Here is a 26,794-nt window from a genome sequence, read left to right as displayed (position 1 = left end):
ACCCTGACCAACAGAGGCTTCACTAGCTCACTCATTCTACATAGCTGTTTGATCTTGTTCTACCTCTGCACATTGCGTACTGACCAAATCTTTATGAACATTATGCAAGACAAGCTTTTCACTGTGACTTGGTACATGTGACAGTAATGATCCAATAATAATAAACTAGAAACCATCTACCCCTCCTCAGTGCACCAATCTCCTTGGGCTCCTGTCCTCTCTGAACTGGCCATCTCCCCTTTCCACTCGCAGTCCTCATGCAGAGAGTCAACCTGAAATGTGAATGATTTTCTAACCCCCACAGATCCTGCTCAAAGTCAAAGTAAATTTACTGCTAAAGTACGTATATAGCCAGTTCGTTGGTTCATTTTGTGCCATGTCATATGACATCATCATTGTGTGCCGTGTCATATGACATCATCATTATGTGCCGTGTTGTATGATGTGGGTGATCACGGTCTCTTGACCATGATTGATCTTGGCAAATTTTTCTACAGAAATGGTTTGCCATTGCCTTCTTCTGGGGCAGTGTCTTTACAAGACGGGTGATCTCAGCCATTATCAATACCCTTCAGAGATTGTCTGCCTGGCTCAGTGGTCACATAACCAGGACTTGTGATCTGCACCAGCTGTTCATACGACCACCCACCACCTGCTCCCTTGGCTTCACGTGACCCTGATCGGGGGGCTAAGCAGGTGATACACCTTGCCCCAGGGTGACCGTAGGCTGGCAGAGGGAAGGAATGCCTCACAACAGTTTTAGTAGAGATGTATCTCCACCTCAACCATCCAATTCAGTCAGTGGCCACTTTATAAGTTTGGGAGTGGAACCCGCTGTGGCCTTCTGCTGTTGTAGCCCAGCCACGTCAAGCTTCATCATGTTGTGCTTTCAGAGATGCTCTTCTGCACACCACTGTTGTAACACGTGGTTATTCGATTTACTGTCACCTTCCTGTCAGCTTGAACCAGTCTGCCCATTTTCCTCCGACCTCTCTCGTTAACAAGGCGTTTTCCCCCACAGAACGGCTGCTTTTTCTTCGCACCATTCTCTGCAAACTCTGTGCATGAAAATCCCAAGAGATCAGCAGTTACTGAGTCACTGAACTACCCTCTCCCCACCCCGCCTGGCACCAACAATCATTCCACTGTCAAAGATCACATCTCTTCCCCATTCTGACGTTCGGTCTGAACAACAACTGAACCTCTTGACCATGCCTGCATGCTTTTGTGCACTGAGTTGCTGCCACATGATTGGCTGGTTAGATATTTGCATTAACGAGCAGGCGTATAGGTATACCTAATAAAGTGGCCACTGACTGCCACCATAAACTACCCTGAGATTCATTTTCTTTCAGGCACTTACAGGAAAATAAAGAAATACAATAGAATTTATGGAAACTATACATAAAGACTCACAAGCAGCAGATGTGTAAAAGAAGACAAATCACCTCTCCCTCTCTCCTTCCTCCAATGAGGGTCAGCCAGTGAGTCATCCTGTACTGACCCCAGCTCAGTGTGTCTCTCCTGAGGCATTCTGCAAAATTTGGTTCCAAAGTAAATGAAATATGGAACCCAATTTTCAAGCCCTTCACTCATGTGACTAAAATGCAAAAATACTATTAAAAATTCCAGGTCTGAAGAAGGTCTCGTTCCTCGGGCCGACAACCTGAACTCTGTCGCCCCCTGCTGGTGAAGATGTGACACTGTTGCTGCGGCAAGTGTGTCAGAGTCACCGGCAAACGTCGTGAACAGTGTTGTTTTGCGGCAGCCGTGCAGTGCAAAAGAAAAATATCTATAAATCATAAAAATAGATAGATAGACAGAGAGAGAGACAGAGAGACAAATAGACAGACACAGATAGGTGGGGGGGAGGGAGAGAGGGAGGGGAGAGGGAGAGAAAAAGAAGAATCAGGTTTATTATCACTGGCATGTGTATTGAAATTTGTTAACTTAGCAGCAGCAGCAGTTCAATGCAATACAGAGTATAGAAGAAATAAAACACAAAATGAAATAATAATAATAATAATAATAAATGAATAACTAGATCAATTACTGTATATGCATATTGAATAGATTTTAAAATGTGTAAAAACCAGAAATGCTATATATTAAAAAAGTGAGGTAGTGTTCACGGGTTCAATGTCCATTTAGGAATCGGATGGCAGAGGGGAAGAAGCTGTTCCTGAATCGCCAAGTGTGTGCCTTTAGGCTTCTGTATACCTACCTGATGGTAACTGAGAAAAGGGCATGCCCTGGGTGCTGGAGATCCTTAATAATAGACACTGTCTTTCTGAGACACCGTTGCCTAAAGATGTCCTTGGTACTTTGTAGGCTAGTGTCCAAGATGGAGCTGACTAGATTTACAACCCTCTGCAGCTTCTTTCAGTCCTGTGCAGTAGCCCCTCCATACCAGACAGTGATGCAGCCTGTGAGAATGCTCTCCACAGAACAACTATAGAAGTTTTTGAGTGTATCTGTTGACATGCCAAATCTCTTCAAACTCCTAATGAAGTATAGCCGCTGTCTTGCCTTCTTTATAACTACATTGATATGTTGGGACCAGGTTAGATCCTCAGAGACCTTGACACCCAGGTACTTGAAGCTGCTCACTCTCTCCACTTCTGATCCCTCTATGAGGATCGGTATGTGTTCCTTCATCTTACCCTGAAGTCCACAATCAGCTCTTCCGTCTTACTGACGTTGAGTGCCGGGTTGTTGCTGCAGTACCACTCCACTAGTTGGCATATCTTACTCCTGTTATCATATAAAAGGCAGACAGACCGATAAGCTATGCAGAAGAGGAACAGTGAGGTGGTGTTCATGGGTTCATGGACCGTTCAGAAATCTGATGGCAGAAAGGAAGAAGCTGTTCCTAAAACACCGAGTGTGTGCCTTCAGGCTCCTGTACCTCCCCTCTGGTAGCAACAGAATTATACAGAACAAAATAGCCCATTTGGCACAACTCATCCATGCAGACCGAGATTCTAACCCCATCTGCCTGCATCCTCGAAATCTTTCCTATCCACGAAACAGTCAGGATGTTGCAATTGTCCCCGTCTCCACCACTCCCTCTGACAGCTCACCATGCTGTGTGAAAAATTTGTCCCTCAGGTGTCCCTTAAATCTCTTCCCTCTCACCTTGAAGCTCCTGGTTTCAGACCTTCTCCACCCTGAGGAACAGACTGTGGCCTCCTTCACTCCAGGAAAAGCACTCCCAGCCTCTCCAAATAACTGAAGCCTTCCAGTCCCAGAAACATCCTGGTGACTCTCAGATCTTAGACCCATAAGCCATTCAGCCCATCGAGTCTGCTGTGCCATTACAACATGCCTGATTTATTGTCCCTCTCAACCCCATTCTCGTCTTCTCTCCATAACATTCGACACCCTGATGAATCAAGAACCTATCAACCTCCACTTTCAATGAGCTGGGAATGTGGGGAGGATATTTCCTGTTGTGGGGGAGTCTAGGACCAGAGGACTCAGTCTCAGAAGGGATGAGGAGGAATTCCTTTAGCCAAAGAGAGGCGAATCTCCGATTTCTTTGCCAGGTTGGCTATAGAGTCCAAGTATTCGAGAATATTAAAGGGATATTGAGAGGGAAGATAAATCAGCCATGATGGAATGGCAGAGCAGGCTCGATGGACAAACTCTGCTCCTGTATCTTATTGGTCTTACGGTCTAAGTACTGAGCCAGGAATGTTGTCACATCTAAAAGAAAGACTTCTCTTTCCAAGTACGCAGTCTCACTTTTTGTCTCCAACCACGTATCTGATTTTCAACAGAGCTTTTCTTCTCCGCCCTCACCCCTCCCACGTGCAAGGAGGAGAGCCAGGAATGAGACTGCCCTCTCAGAATGCCTCTGCAGATGTTAAAACCCATTGAGCCAGCGACGTCTGTTTAGAACGGAGATGAGGAGGAATTTATTTAGCCAGAGGGTGGTGAGTCTGTGGAATCCCTTGCCATGGGTGGCTGTGGAGGCCAAGTCATTGGGTATATTTAAGGAGGCACTGAGAGATGCAGAGCCAGGAACAAGTCCGTGCTCTGTGAATGTCTCCACGGGAGCTCCCTGACCTGCCGTTACATTCAACAGCTTCTGGGGCAATGCACAAAGCACTGGGGAAAAAACCAGCTGGTCGGGCAGCGTCTATGGAGGGAAATGGCCATTCGACAACTCGGGTTCAAGCCCTTCATCTTGAGTCCTGGTGAAGGGTCTCGGCCCCAAACGTTGATTGGCCTCCCCCTCCTGTACACACCGCCCACCGACCCAGTTCCTCCAATGCCTTGGGCATTCTCCAGATGCCTGCATCCGCAGTCTCTTGCGTCTTCAACAACGACTACTTTTGATTCAGATCCCCGGAAGACATCAGATTTTCCGCACTCTCTCCAACATATTGACACCCTTCCTGGAGCTGGACGACAAGCACTGTGCACAGCACTCCGGCCGACCATCTTGTACAGATGTGACATGGCGTCCACTCTAAAATTCTCTGTGCCCTGATTGACAAAGAAGGCAAATATGCCAAGCGGCTTCTTCACCACCCTGGCTACCTGCATCACCACTAAGTGGGCGGTTAGATTGGCCAGAGCTGAGCCCAGCTGCCCGCTGACCACTTACCACTGGATCTTCCAGACTCAGCCGGAACCTGATTGGAGGTTGGAGCCTAGGAGTCCGGGTCCTGGGTGTGTGTGTTACGGTGGGAAGGGGCTTGTCCTGCTGCTGTGGCCTTGTTTTGGTCCGTCGTTGTTGCTGCTCCTCGAGTTGATCAGCTGAACGTGGCGGACATGCTTTGTTGGTGTCAGAATGTGTGGGGACACTTGTCAGCTGCCCCCGGCACATCGCTGCATTATAACTGAATGGTACTGGGGCAGAAAAGGGTGTGTGTGTGTGTGTGTGTGGAAGGAACTTGTGTTGCTGTTGTCGTCTTGTTTTCTTCTGCTGACTATTGTGGGTGTGTTATGTCCGTCTCGTTGGGTGTGTCAGTTGTTCACAAAAGTGATGCATTTCGATGTGATAAAATCTGAATCTGAATCCGAACCCACTTCCTCACTGATTTTCTCTCTTTTTGCACTACTTATTTCTTTTATTTCTTATTGTAAATCAGAGAACTTTTTATGTATTGCACTGTTCTGCTGCCACAGAACAACAGATATCAGTCAATGATAATAACCCTGATTTGATTTTGATTTTGTGTAAGACATGCAGTGTGCATGTGATAATAACGTCAGATTTGAATTTGACTTTGACTTCATCACAACAGTTTCACTCGCTTCGGTCCATACATAAACTCCGGCACTGGCTGTGAACTAATTGACTCCTCCATCATTGCAGGAATGGAGATCAGCCTGGTGGTGATTCCTGATGTGGCCACCGGATGGCGACACAGACCAGCTTATCAGGAAAGAGGCCGGTCCCTGCATCTCATCAGAGATCAAAATTGCTCGAACAAATCAATACACCTCAGCTCCAGGTTTCGAGCAGCGGACTAAAGCATAGCCTCTATAAAATATTACATCAGTCCAAGGGTGTGAACTTTCCTCTGAACTTTCTATGAACCCATGAATTTCTTATCATTACGCGGCTGGCATTTTAGGCAGCAATGAAGGTCAACGCTCCGGCCAGACACGGTCCTGTAGTCCACAGCAGCCAAGCTGGCATATGTTGTGGAATTGACAGTACCACGGGAAGATGGCGTTGAAGAAGCTTATGAGAGGAAAAAGACCAAGTACTCTGAACTGGCGACTGAAGGTGCTCAGAACGACTGGAAGACCAAGATTTTCCCTGTAGAAGTGGGATGGGGGGGATTCGTTGCTACATCTACGACCAGTCTGTTGAAGAAGGTGGGGGTGAGGAGTGTCTCCCTCCAACAAGCAATCAAGTCCTTGTCAAATGCAGCAGAGGAAAGCAGCAGTTGGATTTGGATTAAAAGGAAAGACAACAACTGGGCTGCAAAATGAAGACAAGAGGGTACAGAACTGGGGGGGGGGGGGGTGTATCTGGGATGCCAGGTAGCACGTTGAGCCCTCTGGAGACGTTGTGGACTTATCAACGAAACGTCAAAGAAGGAGGGTGCCCACCTGGTGACCCCGATGAAGTAGCTACCCTCCTCGTCACCACTCCAAGCCTACTGCCAACATCGAGAGTGCCGACTTTATCATCGGGATTGAAACATCAAGTCCCAGTAGCTCTGCTCCCTCCCAGGAGACGGTCATCACGTCAGTAGCTTCCTCTCAGTTTTCACTTCTCCTGGGTGGAGACTCAGGAATACCGTTGAATTCAGGTGCAGACCTTCTTTGCTGTTTTCGTAACAGTTTTGTTTGACCAGTCGGGGTTGTTCGCCCTGATCTGAACCCCCGAACCCGGAGGACAGGAGGACCACTCTTAGTCTGGCCTCTACCCTTTGACCTGTCCGGCCTGGGTGACCCAACCAAGAGCCAAAGCATAAAGGCCTGACTCTGGCCAACAGAACTCTCCGGGTCATTGAGGCACACAAGCCTCCAAACCCTACAAGAAGGCTGTGGTCCGGTTGGAGGGAGCACACGAACAGCACCTCACTATTCCTTTGTTCACACTATTTTATAGTAAATTTCTGTCCTTGCTCGGTTCATTCGTTCGTTATGCACCGAGTCGTATGACGTGAGCGATTGTGGTTATTGACCATGATTGTTCTTGGCAAATTTTTCTGCAGAAGTGGTTTGTCTTTGCCTTCTTCTGGGGACAGGTGACCCCAGCCATTATCAATACACTTCAGAGATTGTCTGCATGGGGTCAGTGGTCACATAACCAGGACTTGTGATCTGCACCGGCTGCTCATACAACCATCCACCACCTGCTCCCCTGGTTTCACGTGACCCTGATCGGGGGGGTTAAGCAGGTGCTACCCCTTGTCCAAGGGTGACCTGCAGGCTAGCGGAGGGGAGGAGCACCTTCCACCTCCTTTGGTAACGTAGCTCCACCCCGACACCCATTTGAGGCGATTGGAGGAAAGTATGGGGGGACGTCAGGTGTGGGTATTTTACACAGAAAGTGGTGCGTTGGTGCGTGGCCTAGTGGATAAGGCATCAGTCTGAAGGTCACAGGTTCAAGCCTCAGCTGAGGCAGTGCATTGTGTCCTTGAGCAAGGCACCTAACAACACATTGCTCTGCGACAACACCGGCGCCAAGCTGCTTGGGTCCCGGTGCCCTTCCCTCGGGATGTGGAGAGGGGAAGGCCCCCAGCATGGGCAACTGCCGGTCTGCCAACCCTGCCCAGGAAACCTTCCAAGGTGCAAATCCATGGACTCACGAGACTAACGGATGTGTGGAACACACTGTCAGTTATGGTGGTAGAAGCAAATGGAATAGAGACATTTAAGAGACTCTTAGATACTGTAGGTACATGGATGGTAGAAAAATGGAGGGTTATGTGGGAGGGAAGGGGTTAAACTGATCTTGGAGTAGGTTAAAGGGTCAGCACACCACTATGGGTCAAAGGGCCTGTACTGATGTTGCTGTACGGTCTCTATTTTACTTTTTTTTAAATTCTGGCTTCTTCCCCCTTCCTTTCCGGTCCCGATAAAGGGTCTTGGCCAGAAACGTCAACTGTTTATTTCCCGTCTGCAGATGCTGCCTGAGCCGCTGTTCCTCCAGCACTGTGTGTGTGTGTCTGTGTGTAGCTCTGAACTTCCAGCATCTGCAGTGACTCTCTACCCCGCGAGATCACCTCTCGGTCCCCTGAGCTCCGAGCGTGAATGAAAGGCAGGTTCAAGCTCGAGTTTATCGTCATTCAGCCGTACGCATGTCTCTGGCCAAACGAAACGACGTTCCTCTGGACCAAGGCACACAACGTAACTCACACACGAGACACAAAGTAATGTTCCCGCAGATCAATTAACAGATATTAAAAAAAGATTCCAGAAGGTTGTTGTGACACAAGATGAGGAGGGAACTGAATAACGCTTCTGGTGTTTCATACGTGGGGGTGGTGGGGAGTTCAGTAGTCTCCCAGCCTTGGGGTGGGGGGCAAGAAGCAGTTCCCATCCTAACAGCCTGTGGCACTCAGCCTGATGACGATGGGGGGGGGGGGGGGTTATTGTTTAAAGAGGCTGTTGGGTGGATGGGAGGCTTGTGCTAAGAACCCTGCATGTGCAGTGCTCCTGGTAAGCAGCAGAGAGCTGGAAAGTTGTATCCTCCAGTGCTGTGATGGGTGGAGGTCCGCGTGTTTGAAGCCGGGGAGGGTGTGTACTGCTGGGCGGAGGCAGGTCGTCCCAGTGGCAGAGACGGAGCTTGAAAGTTAGTGGTAAGAGAAGCGAGACAGGAGGAAATGCACAGTGAGCGTCTGGGTCTGTGAATGGGCAACGTGGAGACTAGTCGATATAATAGGGTCAGACTATGTGATTTGTGGGGAGGGACTGGGGTGGGGTTTGCTCTTTCAGAGAGCTAGCACAGATTCAGTGGGCGGAATGGCCTGTAACTCTTGCGGTTTGGTGGTGTTCTGAGGGATTCGGGTTAAAGTCTGTTATTGTCTGAGAGTGCCGGGGGTTACCAAGGCTGTTTAAGGGTCTCTTCGCTGAGTGTAATGTTTGGAAACAGACCGCGGAAGTGAGACTGGGGTTTCTGCCCTCCGGGGCAGGACACGTCACTGAAACACCGGGTCCTAAATACAGCCTTCACAGCTCCTGAAACCACTTGTCATTCAGGGTTAAAGAGCGGTTAGTTTGGTGTTTGACTGTCCCGTCTAATGGTGGATCACACCCGGCAGTACTGAGATCAGCCAGCCGATGGCAACGGCTCCGGCAGGGCGGCCGGTTCACCCTCCCCCCGGGAAATCCCGCAGAGGCACAGCTCAGATCAGTTACCCATCTCATCGCTCTGTGTGTGTGTGTGTGTGTGTGTGTGTGTGTGTGTGTGTGTGTGTGTGTGTGTGTGTGTGTGTGTGTTCATGTGTGAGTGTGTGTGTGTGTGTGTGTGTGTGTGTGTGTTCATGTGTGAGTGTGTGTGTGTGTGTGTGTGTGTGTGCGTGTGTGTGAGTGTGTGTGTGTGTGTGTGTGTGTGTTCATGTGTGAGTGTGTGTGTGTGTGTGTGCGTGTGTGTGAGTGTGTGTGTGTGTGTGTTCATGTGTGAGTGTGTGTGTGTATGTGAGTGTGTGTGTGAGTGTGTGTGTGTGAGTGAGAGTGTGTGTGTGTGTGAGTGTGTGTGTGTGTGAGTGTGTGTGAGTGTGTGTGTGTGAGTGTGTGTGTGAGTGTGTGTGAGTGTGTGTGTGTGAGTGTGTGTGTGAGTGAGAGTGTGTGTGTGTGTGAGTGTGTGTGTGAGTGTGTGTGTGTGTGTGAGTGTGTGTGTGAGTGTGTGTGTGTGTGAGTGTGTGTGTGTGTGTGAGTGTGTGTGTGTTCATGTGTGAGTGTGTGTGTGTGTTCATGTGTGTGTCTGTGTGTGTGAGTGTGTGTGAGTGTGAGTGTGTGTGTGAGTGAGAGTGTGTGTGAGAGTGTGTGTGTGTGTGAGTGTGAGTGTGTGTGAGTGTGTGTGTGAGTGTGAGTGTGTGTGTGTTCATGTGTGTGAGTGTGTGTGTGTGTGTGTGTGTGAGTGTGTGTGTGTTCATGTGTGAGTGTGTGTGTGTGTGTGTGTGTTCATGTGTGTGTGTGTGTGTGTGTGTGTGTGTGTTCATGTGTGTGTGTGTGTCTGTGTGTGTGTAGGAGATCTGTGAGTCCACAGATGGTATTTACATCCAGTTACCGAAGGTGCAGCTTCATGTGGATACCACTGAGGGGATGCCACACTAACGGGGGTGCTCTGCTCGATTGTGAGGTAAACCAAAGGCTCTCAGGCAGATGTGCGAAATGGGAAAACTTCAAAGAAAATCAGGATGATTCATCGCCAGGATCTGACCAACCCTTATTCCTCAATTATCATCGGAGAGAGTGTGTTAGACGGCACTGCTGCCTGCTCTGTTCACAAACACCTCGGTCTCATTCTCTTTAAACACAAGAGATCCTGCACATGCTGGAAACCCTAAGAAATGCAGACCAAGTGCTGGAGGAACTCAGCAGGACAGGCAGCATCGATGGAAAAGAGTATGGTCGACGTTTTGGGCCGAGACCCTTCCTTAAAGTTGAAATTTGATATTTTCCTGATTGGTCAGGGAATCAGAGGATATGGCGAGAAGGTTGGTGTAAGGTTGAGTGGGATCCGGGATCAGCCATGATGGAATGGTGGAGCAGACTCGATGGGCTGAATGGCCCATTTCTGCTCCTACATCTTATCACAAGACAGTCTGAATTCTTTGGACTCCACCTTCTAACAAACCACTAGAAGAAACTCCCCTCTTCAAAGGGCTTCTCCAGAGCCAAGCTGTGTTTTATTGCTGCTGCCTCCCATCGACAGCAGGCAGAGGCTTTGGCTCCCTCCTCGTGCCGGAGAAACACCTTTGCTGTTGCTACTGGAGGGCCCTGTCGATTCCTGTCTGTGCCCCTGCCGGCTTCAAAGGCCACCGAACGTTGTGGAGTGACATTTATACCTTGCTGAGAGCAGGAAGGGGAACCGCCCTCAGCCCACCCCACACCCCCAGACCTGAAGCCAGCAACAGCATGATTTTATAGCCCTCCCTCGACACAGGAATGTACTCAGTGGCCACTTTATTAGGTACACCTGCTCGTTCATTCAAGAATCAAGACTGTTTAACGTGACTGCCAGCGCACAAGTGTAGAGGACGAAACAATTGTGACTCCAGATCGGATGCTGGACACCAAAAAAACACAATAAGATAAAGAGAACATTAGGTTTATATTATTACCTTAATATAAGGTAATAACTATAAAACACCAGCTATCTTATATCTGTAGATTGATTGTGTGTTCATACAGGACAGGAGAGACTGTACATTAGATGATACTGACAGGAAATGATAAAGTAGTGATGTGGGGGGGGGAGGTGTTGTGGAGGGACGGGTTAGTGGGTCGAGATGTTGCTTGCTGCTTGAGTTTGCTGGTCCTGCCGTGGCCTACGTAGCCTCCTCCCTGATGGGAGTGGGGCAAACAGTCCATGGGCCGGGTGGGTGCCTGCAGATATCTGACCAGCCAATCACGCGGCAGCAACTCAATGCAAAAAAGTACGCGGACGTGGTCGAGAGGTTCAGCTGCTGTCCGGACCAAACGTCAGAACGTGATCGAAGTGACTTTGACCGTGGAGTGATCGTCGGTGCCAGACGGGGTGGTTCGAGTATCACAGAAACTGCTGATCTCCTGGGACTTTCCCGCTCTCTAGAGTCTACAGAGAGTGGTGTGAAAAGCCAAAAAAAACATCCAGTGAGTGGCCGTTCAGTGGGTGAAAGTGCGTTGATCATGAGAGAGGTCGGAGGAGAACGGCCAGACTGGTTCGAGCTGACAGGAAGGCGACAGTAACTCAAACAACCACGTGTTACAACAGCGGTGTGCGGAAGAGCATCTCTGAACGCACAACACGTCGAACCTGGGAGTGGATGGGCTACAGCAGCAGAAGACCACGAACATAGACTCAGTGGCCACTTTATTGGTTACAAGAGGCACCTAATAAATTACTACTGTGTGTATCTCAATGTCAGTTATAGGAATATTACCAAACTTTGACTTTGACACATAGAATAGGAGTTTGCAAAGATTTGGCATGACATCTAAATCTTGGACAATCTTCTCTAGGTGTGTAGTGGAAAGAATATTGACTGGCTGCGTCACAGCCTGGTATGAAACACTAATACCCTTGAATGGAAAATCCTACAAGAACTATGGCTCTGTCCATCACGGGTGAAGCTTCCATCCACATGGAGGTCTGTCGCAGGAAAGCAGCATCCATCATCAGGAATCCCTGCCACCCTGGCATGCTCTCTTCTTGTTCCTGTACAGGAGCCTCGGGACTCACACCACCAGGTTCAGGAACAGTTATTACCCCTCAGTCATCGGGGTCTTGAGCCAAAGTGGAGAACTTCACTCAACTTCACTTGCCCCATCACTGAAATGTTCCCACAACCTGCGGACTCACTCTCAAGGACCCTTTCTGTCCTGTCCTCAACACTTACTGCCTAGTTATTTATCATTATTTATTTCTCTTTGTATTTGCACAGTTTGTTGTCTTTTGCACGCTTGTTGAACACTCACGTTGGTGCGGTCTTTCATTGATTCTATGCTGGTTGCTGTTCCATTATGCATTTACTGAATATGCCTGCAAGAAAATAATTAACAGAGTTGTATTTGGTGACGTGTATGTATTTGATAATGAATTTACTCTGAGCTTTAGAGGGCGGTCACAGTGACTCAGTTGGGGTCTGGGGGTTATCTTCTTGGTCTGGCAGCTGTGGTCCTCAGAAAATGCCCCAGGGCATTGGGTATAAACCCTGTGGAGGAACTCTGCCATGCTCCACGCCACAGGAGGACGTGCTGAGGGACACACTGAAGCCCGAAGCAGACTCCGCAATGGCTCGGCGGGGAGGGACACAATGGAGAGGGAGGGGTTGGGTTGAGTGAGGAAGCCCCTCAATCACTGAGGGGGATTGGGGAACTCGTGAGTGCGACTGATGTGCAGGGACATAAGAGAATAGTACTGAAAGCGTTGACTGTGAGTGTAAGAATGAAAAGGCACCACATTTATCGGTAAATATCCTTGTTGTTATTGATTTATATTTTTTTAAAAGGCAGCTGGGAAATTTAAATCCATCATGGGCTGGCCTGCCAGCTGCTCTGCCCGTGACCACAAGGAGTTATCGAGAGCTGTGGGTACAACTCGGCACATCACAGAAACCAGCCTCCCTCTCCGTGGGCACAAGAGGACACCGGAAATCTTGAGCAACACCGACGAAACGCTGGAGCAAGTCAGACAGCAACTATTGAAGGGGAATTACCGGTCACAACCCTTCATCAGGATTGGAAAAGAAGGAGGCAAAAACCAGAACAAGACTGCAAAGGGGACTCCGGAATGTTGTGCCCTAGTCTGGTTGCCTCAGGATAGGGAGTACGTGGACGTTTTGGAGAGGCTGCAGAGGAGAGTTGCTGGGACGTTGCATGTCTCGTGAGCAGAGGCTGAGCAAGCTGAGGTTTTCTTTCTCTTTGGAGCAGAGGAAGATGAGAGGAGATTTGATAGAGGTGTGTAAGACTATGAGAGGCATAGACAGATGGAGTGCCATTGTCTTTTTCTCCCAGGAAACCAACGGCAGTGCCAGAGAACTTCAGATTAAAGTGAGTGGAGGGAAGTTTCGGGGAGATTTCACAGGTTGTCTCTTCACACAGGGAGTGGAACGTGCCTGAAGCAACGTTGGGGTTGGTGGCAGAGGCTGATACAACAGGGACACCGCGGACGCTCGGAGACAGGCTGACATAAGAAGAACAGAGGGGCACGGGCTGTGAAAAGATCAAAGAACGAAGACTGAAGATGATCTTTATTTGTCACACGTACAACAAAGCACACGGTGAAATGCGTCGTTTCGCGCCAACGACCAGCTGTCCGAGGACGTGCTGGGGGCAGCCGGCAAGTGTCGCCACACTCCCAGTGCCAACCCGGCCTTCCCAGAGCTTACTGACCCTAACCCGTACGCCTTGAAATGCGGGAGGAACCCGGAGCACCCGGCGGAACGTGCAAACGACCTGCAGACGGTGACGGGGTCCGGACCCTAATCTCCCGACTGCTGGCACTCCGAACTGCGGGGCCAAGCGCTGTGCTACTGCGCCACAGTGGGAGGGCTGGGTTAGACTGATTGTAGAGTAGGCTTAAATGGGTTGACACAACATCGTGGGCCATACTGTGCTGTGCTGTAAGACAACTCTCTGGAAAAAGAAATTCCTCTTTATCACAGTTCTAAAGAGACGTCCTTCTATTCTGAGGCTGTGCCCTCTGGTCCTGGACTCTCCCACTATAGGAAACGTCCTCTCCACATCCACTCTATCCAGGCCTTTCAATATTTCATAGGCTTGAATGAGATCCCCCTTTATCCAGCGAATACAGGCCCAGAGCCATCGAACACTCCTCGTATGTTAACCCCTTCTGTGTTTTATGCTCTGAGATTAGCAGCAATCCCGATGAATGGTGAAGGAGGCTTGAGAGGACAGATGGCATAGTGCTACTGCTATTTATTCTGCTCCCGAGTCCTTTTGTCACCCTTCTTATTCCACAGTGGAGCTGAGACGAAAACAAAGGCAGCTCTAATCCTGCAGTGACGGTGGGGGAGAATTGTTAAGAACAGCCGACTAGAGCAGCTGCAAAACTGCTTTGGCGAGAGAGGGGGACTGAGTTTTTGTCAGCCCACGTCATTTCTAAATGCGAGCACGCTTTGTGGTCTCAATCTCCCGGTTTCCCCTCAACATCAGACCCGGCAGCGACAGTAACCGGCCGCCCAAGCACATCATGAACAGAAGAGACTCTGCAGATGCTAGAAATCCAGAGACAGACAGACACACTCACTCACACACACACACACACACACACACACTCACACACACACACACACACTCACACACACTCACACACACACTCACACACACACACTCACACACACACAGACACAAACACACACACTCACACACACACTCACTCACTCACACACACACTCAAACACACACACACTCACACACCCACACTCACACACACACTCACACACACACTCACACACCCACACTCACACACACACACAATCACACACTCACTCACACACACTCACTCACACACACACACACTCACACACACACTCACTCACACACACACTCACACACACACTCACACACACACTCACACACCCACACTCACACACACACTCACACACTCACACACTCACTCACTCACACACACACACTCACACACACACTCACTCACACACACACTCACACACACACTCACACACACACTCACACACCCACACTCACACTCACACACTCACACACACACTCACTCAGACACACACACACTCACACACCCACCCACACACACACACTCACACACACACTCACACACACACACTCACTCAGACACACACACACTCACACACCCACACTCACACACACACACACACAAATGTGCAGACATACACAGACACAGACACAAACGTACACACAGTCACAAACACACACTCACTCAGACACACACACACTCACACACCCACACTCACACACACACACTCACACACACACACACTCACACACACTCACTCACACACACACACACACATGTGCAGACATACACAGACACAAACATACACACAGTCACAAACACACATACAAACACACACACACACTCACACACACACTCACACACACACACACTCACACACCCACACACACACACACTCACTCAGACACACCCACACACACACACACTCACACACACTCACTCAGACACACACGCACACACACACACTCAGACACACACACACACTCACTCAGACACACACACACACTCAGACACACACACACTCACACACACACTCACACACCCACACACACACTCACTCAGTCACACCCACACACACACTCACACACACACACACACTCAGACACACACACACACTCACTCACTCACTCAGACACACACACACTCAGACACACACACACACTCACACACACACTCACACACACACACACTCAGACACACACACACTCACACACACACCCACACACACACCCACACACACACAGTGACACACACACACACTCACACACACAGTGACACACACACTCACACACACACACTTACTCACACACACACACCCACACACACACACACACACACACACACACACACACACTCACACACACACCCACACACACACACACAGTGGCACACACACACACTCACTCACACACACACTCACACACACACACACTCACACACACAAACACACACACACACACTCACACACACACTCACACACACACACTCACTCACACACACACCCACACACACACACTCACACACACACACTCACACACACACACTCACACCCACACCCACACACACACCCACACACACACAGTGACACACACACACTCACACACACCCACACACACACTCACTCACACACACACACTCACTCACTCACACACACACAGTGACACACACACACTCACACACACACTCACTCACACACACACACTCACCCACACACACACTCACTCACACACACACACTCTCACTCACACACACACACACACTCACACACACACACTCACTCACTCACACACACACACACACTCACACACACACTCTCACACACACACACACGCACACTCTCACTCACACACACACACACACACTCACACACACACACACACTCACTCACTCACACACACACACTCACACACACACACACACTCACACACACACCCACACACACACTCACACACACACACTCACTCACACACACACCCACACACACACACACACTCACACACACACCCACACACACACACTCACACCCACACCCACACACACACAGTGACACACACACACTCACACACACCCACACACACACTCACTCACACACACACACTCACACACTCACTCACTCACACACACACAGTGACACACACACACACTCACACACACACTCACTCACACACACACACTCACCCACACACACACTCACTCACACACACACACTCACACACACACACTCACTCACTCACACACACACACACTCACACACACACACACTCACACACACACACACACACTCTCACTCACACACACACACTCATACACACACACACACACTCACTCACTCACACACACACACACACACACACACACACTCACACACACACACACACACACACACACACACACACACACACACACACACACACACACACACACACACACACACACTCACACACCCCGGAGGAGCTCAGCAGGTCAGGCAGCATCAATGGAAATGAATAAACAGTTGGTCCTTCCAGGCCCTGATGAAGTGTCTCGGCCCAAAAAATCAACAGTTTATTCACTTCCATCGATGCTGCCTGAGTTCCTCCAGCATCTTGTGTCTTAATTTATTTGTGATAGACAGGCCCTTCTGCCCCAATGATTCAAAGTACAGTTATTATCAAAGAATGTGTAAATTATTCGCCTTGAGATTTGTCTGCTTACAGACGGCCACAGAGCAGGAAACCCAAAGAACACAATTAAAAAAGAAAGTGCATAACTACTGCACGAAGAGGGAAAACACACACCACTTGCAAGCAATAGAAGCCAAGTGGTCCAGACTGAGTCCCCGGGGTAGGCCCAAGCCTTGATCTCAGTTCTTCACACTATCAGGGCAAAGTGCCACTAACTCCACAGCCTCAGTACCACGGAGAGAGGAACAAACACCACAGGAGAGCAAGCAAGATCAACCTACCCTCCCTCCGCCTCCAGTCCCAACCCTCGGGTTTTCTAGTCTATCTGAGCTGCCGTTTAATGTGTCCAAGCAACGGGTAGAGCCTCGCTCTAGGACCCAGGCCCCAGGCGCAGTGACACACCTGCTGCCCAGCCCGAAGCCGCTCTCGATCTCACCAAGTCGGCTCAGAGCTTGGAACGATCCAACCTCTCACCCAGGTTAGGAGGACAGGCATCACAACCCCTCCCCATCGACTCCTCTCCAAATCACTCACTCCAACTCCATCTGCAACCCTACCTTCAACAAGCAACATCAACAGAGTCATCTTAATCTGAAAGTACTGGCCGCACGGCCCGTAACCCACCAATTTAATCCTAGCTAATCACAGGACAACTTACAATGTGCAGTTAACCTACCAACCAGTAAGTCTTGGGAATGTGGGAGGAAACTGGAGCTTGTGGAGGAAACCGACATGTTCACAGCGAGGTGGTAGAAACACCTTACAGATGGTGCTGGAATTGAACTCCGAGCTGTATTCGCATCGCATTAACCGTAACGCTATGGTGTTGCTCAGAGAGAGAAGGCCCGGGCCAACAACAACATTGCTCTGTGTCAAAGCAACACCGTGAGAGTCAAGTTTTCTGACAACTGCACAAGTAATGTACAAACAGCTGTAAAGCTTGTTTACAGCCACATCAGGAAAGATGTTTTTAAGCTGGAACGATTTACAAGGATGCTGCCCAGACTTGCATTCTAGGGAAAAGTAGGAAGCAGAGATCCTAATGAGCTTTCTTGGCTGTGGCTTCTACACGTTAAAGTTCAATGTAAATTTAATCTCAAAGTACTTAGGCATCACTGTTTTTATCTGCGAGCAAGGGGACTTGAGGACTGTTATTGTCGCTTTTTTTTGCTGCGGGGGATTGGGGCCGATTTTGGGTTCTGCAAGTTTTGTTTCTTTTCTTATTTGTGTTGGGGTGGGGGGGGGAAGTTGCTGTCTTTTCTTTCAGCAACGCCCATGGTCTTTCTGTATTTCATGGCGAAGACAAATATCGGAGTTGTACATGCATACTTTGTCAATGAAATGAACCTTTGAAATTCAGATTATTTTCTTGCAGGCATTCATTGTTGAACAAAGAAACGGAATAGAATCAATGAAAAACTACTCACAGAGAATGACAAACAACCAACAAACTCCAAGTAAAAAAATAAAGAAATAATACTGAGAACATGAGTTTCATTTTATTTATTAGTTGGCTTGTTTCTTTATTTATTCATGTATTTGTAAGTTTGTCTTCTTTTACACATTGGTCATTTGAGCCAGGAGCAGCCATTGAACCACAAAAACATAAGACATGCTGTAGGAATAGAATGTGGCCATTCGGCCCATCAAGTCTGTTCTATCATTCCATCATGCCGGATTTATTTTCCATTTCACACTCCCAAACTGCTCCTCTTCACCCTTTGACCAGATATCCTTGTTTACAGCTCATCCTCACAGTCGCCCTGCTTTTGTTTCCTGTTCACATGGAGTACAGAACAGTCCATTCGTTTGCTATGCGCTGTGTTGTACGACATGGGTGATCCTGGTCTTTCCGTGACAATAATTGTTCTTGGCAAGTTTTTCTACAGAAATGGTTTGCATTTTCCTTCTTCTGGGCAGTGTCTTTACAAGACGGGTGACCCCAGCCATTATCAATCTTCAGAGATTGTCTGCCTGGTGTCAGTGGTCACATAACCAGGACTTGTGATCTGCACCGGCTGCTCATACGACCGTCCACCACCTGCTCCCATGGCTTCACATGACCCTGATCGGGGTCTAAGCAGGTGCTACACCTTGCCCAAGGGTGATCCGCGGGCCAGTGGAGGGAAGGAGCACCTTACCTCCAATCTTAGAGACGTTTCTCCACCCTAACACCCAAATCAGATAGACAGTGTGTTGAAGCACAAGGTGCCAGTAACAAGGAAAAAGTTTATAAATAGAAGATAAAATCATAGTGTACGGATCGTCACCCAGCACATTGAGGTAGAACAGGGTAAAACAATAACAACGCAGAATAAAGTGTAACGGCTACAGGGAAAGTGCGGTGCAGGTAGACAATAAGGTACAAGATCATAACGAGGTAGATTGTGAGGTCAAGAGTCCATCTCATCGTACTAGGGAACGATTTAGTTAGTCCTACAGCAGTGGGGTAGAAGTTGTCCTTGAGCCTGGTGTTTGATGCTTTCAGGCTTTTGTGTCTTCTGTCAAGGGGAGTAGGGAGAATGTGTTGTAATCAGTAAAAACCATGCTTTATGAAGCCCTGGTTATTGTTTAGTGTTTAGTAGGTGAATAGACCTTTGTTAAAAAAATATTTGAGGTGGAGAAAGGAATGCCTGGGGCGTGAGGGGTCTTTGATTATGCTGGCTGCTTTACTGAGGCAGCCCAGCTATAGACAGAGTCCCTAACACACAGGAGCAGAATTAGACCAATTGACTGTAGAGGGAAGGCTACAAGGATTTGATGCACAGATTTGTGGTGAGATTTAACTAGTCCCTGATGTTAAATGGTGTCTTAGAGTTATTAAAACAAAGTTTATTTACAGTAAAATGCTATTTACAAAGATAAACAGTGCAATGCCTTTTTGCTGACAATTTAGACAATTCACCCTCCCCCTACTTCACCTCTACTTTATCATTTCCTGTCAGTCACCATATGTACAGACACTCCTGTGCCTAGAGTCACGGTATGTACATACAATCAATCAATCTATGTATAGAAGCTTAGAGTTACTGTAAACACAAGATGCTGGAAATCCAGAACAACACACACAAATGCTGGAGGAATTCAGCAGGTCAGCAGCATCCATTGGAAATGAACAAGCAGTCACCGTTTTGGGCCAAGACCCTTCTTCACGACTGTTTATTCATTTTCGTAGACGCTGCCTTACGGCTGAGTTCCCACACAGGATCAAAATATAATGCAAAGAGCTGTAAACATAGTCAGCTCCATCACGGGCTCCAGCCTCCATAGTATCGAGGGTATCTTCGAGGCGCAGCGCCTCAAAAAGGCGGTGTCCATCATTAAGAACCACGCCACCCAGGTCATGTCTTGTTCTCATTTCTACCATCAGGGAGGAGGTACAGAAGCCTGAAGGCACACACTCAGTGATTCAGGAACACCCCTCTGCCATCCAATTTCTGAATGGACATTGGACCCATACTCATACTCTTTGTGAAGAATAAGAATTCCAGGTTGCATACTCTCTGATATTAAATGGACCCATTGAACACTGCCTCACTACTTTTTTATTTCAACCTTTGCACCAATTACTTAATTTAACACTTCATATATATTTACTGTAATTCTCATTTATTTCTGTGATTATGTTTTACAATGTACTGTTGCAGCAAAGACAACAAATTTCACGACATATGCTGGAGATAAAATGTTAAAAGGCCTGAACAGATTAGATAATGGCAAAGTTATTTCCCATGGTAGGGGAGTCTAGGACAAGAGGGCACGACTTCAGGATTGAAGGACATTGTTTTAGAACTGGGATGTGCAGAAATTACTTTAGTCAGAGGGTGGTAAATCTGTGGAATTTGTTGCCACGAGTGTCTGTGGAGGCCAAGTCATTGGGTGTATGTAAGGCAGAGATAGATAGGGTCTTGATTAGCCAGGGCATCAAAGGTTATGGGGGTGAAGGCAGGGGAGTGGGGGTGACTGGAAGAATTGGATCAGCCCGTGATTGAATGGAGGAGCAGACTCGACGGGCCGAACGGCCTACTCTGCTTCTATATCTTATGGTCTTACATCAAATCTGATTTTTATTGCTCCAGAATTTTGTGTGAGTTGCTTTATATTTATTGTATGGGGGGGGGGGTCTGCATCGGATCCGGGGTAATAATTATTTAGTTCTCCTTTCCGCTGGCCTTCTGGAAACAGGTTAAACAGTCTTGAATCTTCCAGTGCGGGAGCATCGACCCGAAGCTAAAAGGCAGAGCGAACTTCTGCAGCCAAACCCCACCAACAAGACTCTGATTGGCCTTCCCTCCAGCCAATGGAGAGAAGCTCTTGTCTTTACATCAACTCTCCCCGAGTGGAACAAAAGGAAAATAACACACTTCATCCCCGTGAAGGTCAAGAATTTGGTAACAGAGAGCCTGGTGCGAAAAACCCTCCTAGCGACGGAAGCAACTGTTGCGTCCCCGCAGGAAAGGAGCCTCCGGTTCCCACAACACGAGGGGCCACTGCAACCTCCAGCTGCTCGCCTGTTCGCCCCCTTAATGAATGCGCCGGCTGACAGCAGCACAACAGAAGAGCGGAGAGCCGTGTATGAGACGCGCTCTCAAACCTCCCTAATCGACCATCTGTTGCGTCGTGGGCCCTTTCTTTATCCCCATCCTTTGTATTTTCAGAGGAGCGTGGGTACTCTTGGCAAAATTCACCAAATATAGAATCAATGCTCCCTTGACATTAGGTGATGACAAGAGGCCAGAGCTGACCATTTCCCCGCGCCTTCTGACTCTGACGGTTTAATCAAACAACGCGCTCACAAACAACACATCATGCTGGAAATCCCGAGAAACACACACTACCCGCTGGAGAAACTCAGCTCCATCTGTAGAGAATCCCGGCGAAGGGACGCGGCCCGAAATGTCGATTCTTTATTCTTTTCCTGACCTGCCGAGTTCCTCCAGCATTTTGTGTGTGTTGCAAATAACACAATAGGGCAAAAGCTTTTACCCCGCAGAGGAAAATGAGGACTCGATCTTTACAGTTTATAAATTTCTTAAATCTCTCCTCTCCCTCTCTCTCCCCCCTCTCTGTCTCCCTCTCTCTCTCTCTCTCTCTCTCTCTCTCTCTCTCTCTCTCTCTAAATATATATATAATGTGTGTCTGTCTGTCTGTGTGGGTGTGTGTGTGAGAGAGAGTGAGTGTGTGTGTGTGAGAGTGAGTGTGTGTGTGTCTGTCTGTGTGAGTGTGTGTGTGTGAGAGTGAGTGTGTGTGTGAGAGAGTGAGTGTGTGTGTCTGTCTGTCTGTGTGAGTGTGTGTGTGAGAGAGTGAGTGTGTGTGTGTGAGAGTGAGTGTGTGTGTGTCTGTCTGTCTGTGTGAGTGTGTGTGTGTGAGAGTGAGTGTGTGTGTGAGAGAGTGAGTGTGTGTGTGTCTGTCTGTCTGTGTGAGTGTGTGTGTGTGAGAGTGAGTGTGTGTGTGAGAGAGTGAGTGTGTGTGTGTCTGTCTGTCTGTGTGAGTGTGTGTGTGTGAGAGAGTGAGTGTGTGTGTGAGAGTGCGTGTGTGAGAGTGAGTGTGTGTGTGTCTGTCTGTCTGTGTGGGTGTGTGTGTGAGAGAGTGAGTGTGTGTGTGTGTGTGTGAGAGTGCGTGTGTGAGAGTGAGTGTGTGTGTGAGAGAGTGAGTGTGTGTGTGTCTGTCTGTGTGAGTGTGTGTGAGAGTGCGTGTGTGTGAGAGAGTGAGTGTGTGTGTGTGTGTGTGTGTTGCCTGTGGTCCAAGGATCCTCGCTTGTTTTTTAAGGGAATTTTAACAATCTTTGTCTGTGAATCTTTATCCAAGCAGCTGATGTCCCCGAGCACCGGTCACGTCGCCTGACATCTGTCACAGGAGCAGCTGAGCGCGCTGCCTGCAGCACACCTCTCTAATCTGCCGGTTTTATACAACTCCCCCTCGGTGAATGCTGCATGAATCGCCTCCCCAACCTCTCCACCCCACGCTATCCCTGCCATTTTATTCTGTTCCTGTGCAACTGAAGTCGCGGAGAGGGAGAGGGAGAGGGAGAGGGAGAGAGGGAGAGGGAGAGAGAGGGAGAGAGGGAGAGAGAGAGAGAGAGGGAGAGGGAGAGGGAGAGGGAGAGAGAGAGAGAGAGAGAGAGAGAGAGAGAGAGAGAGAGAGAGAGAGAGAGAGAGAGAGAGAGAGAGAGAGAGAGAGAGAGAGAGAGAGAGAGAGAGAGAGAGAGAGAGAGAGAGAGAGCAGATGCTTCGGGAACAGCTATTACCCTTCCTGAAGCATCATCAGGCTCCTGAACCAGCGGGATAACTTCACCCACCTCAGCACTGAATCGATTCTAAGTCTATGGACTCGCTTTCAATAACTCCTGTTATTGAGTTATCCACGCTGGTTCAGAAGCCTGGTGATGCTTCAGGAAGGATAATAACTGTTCCTGAAGCATCTGCTCTCTCTCTCTCTCTCTCTCTCTCTCTCTCTCTCTCTCTGAGGTGACGTGACTTCAGATAATATTATCTCAGTACTATTTATTTACTTTTTTAAAATGTGTGCGTTTTGCCTTTTGCACAGCGGCTGTTTCTCCACCTTTGTGTATCAATTTTCACTGAACGCCTGCAAGAAGAACCTCGGGTGATATAAACGTACTTTGAAAAAAAGTTTACTTCTAATTTTAGATCTTATCGTCGCAGTATCCTTCCCGGTGAGAGATCACCCAGGCTCTGTTAGAAGCCGAGGGACATTGAGATTTGCAAATACCTGTAATCCTTTTGTTGTGCGGCCCAGACGTGTATCTTTAAACTCTTATCTCTGTCTGTGAAGCAGGGGATTTTTCTTTAGGGGAATTCGTGACTCTTCAAGAGCATTCATTTCCAATTAGCTTGTTCTCGGATACAGTCGTGGGCAGTTTGTTAATGAAAAAAAACACTCACCACGGTAATTGCTGAACTGACCGCAGTTCACTGTAGGATGAGGGCAAGCCAGTACGGAACACGGTTCCCCGTACCCAGTGAAAAGGCAGGCGGAGCCGGGGGCGATACCCATGGCTACACCCTGTGAAAGTGCAAAGAGCAATTGTTGAGTATGGGGACCAGTTCCATCAAATGGAGGAGGGGACCAGGGTAGGTTTTCTAGAAAGAGGCAGAGAACTGTAAGGCCGTGTTGATGTCCAGCACACCAGAGAGCAGTGGACACCGTAGCCACAGCCTTCGCCAACACTAACGGCAACAACGCGGCATGTTGAGGACCGAGTTATAGGGAAAGGTTGAATAGGTGAGGACTTCATTCCCTGGAGTGTCGGGGAATGAGGGGAGATCTGATAGGTATACAAAATGATGGCGGCCATTACTCCCTCCTGTTTACAACTGCGCAGACCAAACGTTGGCCTGAGCAGGAGATTTTAACACGGGTTAAACTGTGCCGCACTCCAGATGTTTCTTTTGTAATATGCATACAATGAATATGTAGAGTGAGCATTTAAAGATCACATACTTCTGATTTTATTTATTAATTGAAGGGTATAATGAAATACAAATGTTTGGTAAACATCCAGTACAAACTGCGCTGCAACAAAGGATATGTGCGCGGGGTGGTTTCAGTTACTGTGCCCCCGCGCACTTTAGAGAGAACAACGGTGAGGGGTGTATTTAGGGTAACTACAAGCCGGCAATTTTTTTCCACTTTATTCCTCTCCATAGATGCTGCCTGACCTGCTGAGTCCCGCCAGCATTTTACCTGTGTAACTCTGGATTTCCAGCATCTGCATCATCTCTTGTGCTTACACGTTTCTCTATACGTTCTGAGGTATCGGTGTACATGTGGCAAATAGGTTCAGCTTTAATCATGTGATCTTCATGGTGAACATTTTATAACTAGAGGGCAGAGATTTAAGATGAGATTCTGAAAGATTTAAAAGGGATATGAAAGGCCGTCTTCACAGAGGGGGTGATGTGCAAATGAATCAAGTTGCAAAGGAAGTGGTTGAGATAGGTACAATAACAACATTTAAAAAAACACTTTGATAAGTACTCAACAACACACACAAAAGTCAGCAGGCCAGGCAGCATCGGTGGAAAAGAGCGAACAGTCGACGTTTCAGGCTGAGACACTTAATCAGGACTGGAGAATAAAGATAAGTAAGAAGGGGGGGGGGGAGGAAGAAATACAAGATGGTAGGTGATTGGAGGTGGGGAGAATAAGAGAAGTGGTACATGGATCTAAGGGTTGGAGAAGGGGGAATCTGATAGGAGAGGACAGAAGGCCATGAAGAAAGGCAAGGGGAGGGAGCACCAGAGGGAGGTGATGGGGGTTGAGGAGGATATGCTTGGTGGAGGGATCCCGTTGGAGATGGCAGAAGTTAAGGAGAATCATGTGCTAGATGTGGAGGCTGGTGGGTCATCTTTACTTCCCCCACTTTCTGCTTTCCACAGAGATCACTCCCTACGTAACTCCCTTGTCCGTTCATCTCTCCCCACTGATCTCTTTCCTAGCACTTATCCTTGCATGCAGAACAAGTGCAACTGCACCTGCACCTGCCCCTACACCCAGTCAAGGGAGTAAAGCAAGTAGAGAAGGGGCCTAAGTCCACATCCCTGCGGTGCTCCTGTGTTGATGGAGATTGTTGAGGAGATGTTTTTGCCAATCCGAACTGACTGGGGAAATCCAGTTGCACAAAGGGGTATTGAGGCCCAGGTCTTAGAGATAACAGATTAGTTTTGAGGAGATAATGATGTTAAATGTCCAGCAATAATCAATAAAGAGTATTCTTTTGGATGCATCTTTGCTGCCCAGGTGTTCCAGTGTTGTGTGAAGAGCCAACAAGGTAGCATCTGCTGTAGACCTGTTGCTTCAGTAGATGAATTGGAGTGGATCCAAGTCACCACTCAGACAGGAGCTGATGTGCTTCAACACCAGCCTCTCAAAAGACGTCATCACTGTGGATGTAAGTGCCACTGGGTGATAGTCATTCAGACAGGTTACCATGCTCTTCTTGGGCACTGGTGTGTTTGAAGCCTGCTCAAAGCAGGCGGGTACCACACACTGCTGGAGCGAGAGGTAGAAGATGTCCATGAAAACTCCTGCCAGTTGGTCGACACAGGTCTTCAGGTCTGGGTCAGGAACTCCATCCAGACTGGATGCTTTCCTTGGATTCACTCACTTGAAGGCATGTCAACTTCAGATACTGAGACCACAGGATCATCGGGAGTGAGCACTGAAGGCATTAGGCTCATCTGGAAGCAAAGATCTGCTGTCCCCTATGTCACAAGATTTAATGTTATAGGAGGTTATAGCATTCACACCCTGCCACAGTTGTCAGGCATCTCTCTTTAAGACCATAAGACTATAAGACGTAGAAGCAGAATTATGCCACTCAGCCCATCGAGTCTGCTCTGCCATTCCATCACGGCTGATCCTGGATCCCACTCAACCCCATAAACCTGCCTTTTCGCCATATCCTTTAATACCCTGACTGATCAAGAAATGGTCAAGTTCTGCCTTAAAAATACCCATGGACTTGGCCTCCACCACCGTCTGTGGCAGAACATTCCACAGATTCACTGCTCTCTGGCTAAAGAAATCCTCCTTACTCCTGTTCTAAAAGACTGCCTCTTGATTTTGAGGCTGTGCCCTCTAGTTCTGGATACCCCCACCAGAGGAAACATCCTCTCCACATCCACCCTATCTAATCCTTACAACATTTGGTAGGTTTCAATGAGATCCCCCTGCATTTTTCTAAATTCTAGTGAGTACAAGCCCAAAGCTGCCAAACACTCTTCATATGTTA

At 48.4% G+C, this 26,794-nt stretch overlaps 1 long non-coding RNA gene across 1 annotated transcript in view; it reads right to left on the bottom strand.

Moving 5' to 3' along the window:
* The window catches only part of LOC132380987 (uncharacterized), a 42,652-nt gene extending 18,731 nt beyond the window's left edge, over positions 1-23,921 (bottom strand). The window contains exon 1 of the long non-coding RNA XR_009507890.1: positions 23,770-23,921. This is a non-coding gene — a long non-coding RNA (uncharacterized LOC132380987). The remainder of the gene's footprint in view (positions 1-23,769) is intronic.
* Between the last annotated feature and the right edge of the window lie 2,873 nt (positions 23,922-26,794).

Source organism: Hypanus sabinus, chromosome 25, assembly GCF_030144855.1.
Source record: "Hypanus sabinus isolate sHypSab1 chromosome 25, sHypSab1.hap1, whole genome shotgun sequence".
NCBI classification, from domain to species: Eukaryota; Metazoa; Chordata; class Chondrichthyes; order Myliobatiformes; family Dasyatidae; genus Hypanus; species Hypanus sabinus.
The sequence above is the reverse complement of the archived record's forward strand: the minus strand, read 5'-3'. Positions and strand labels throughout refer to the sequence as shown.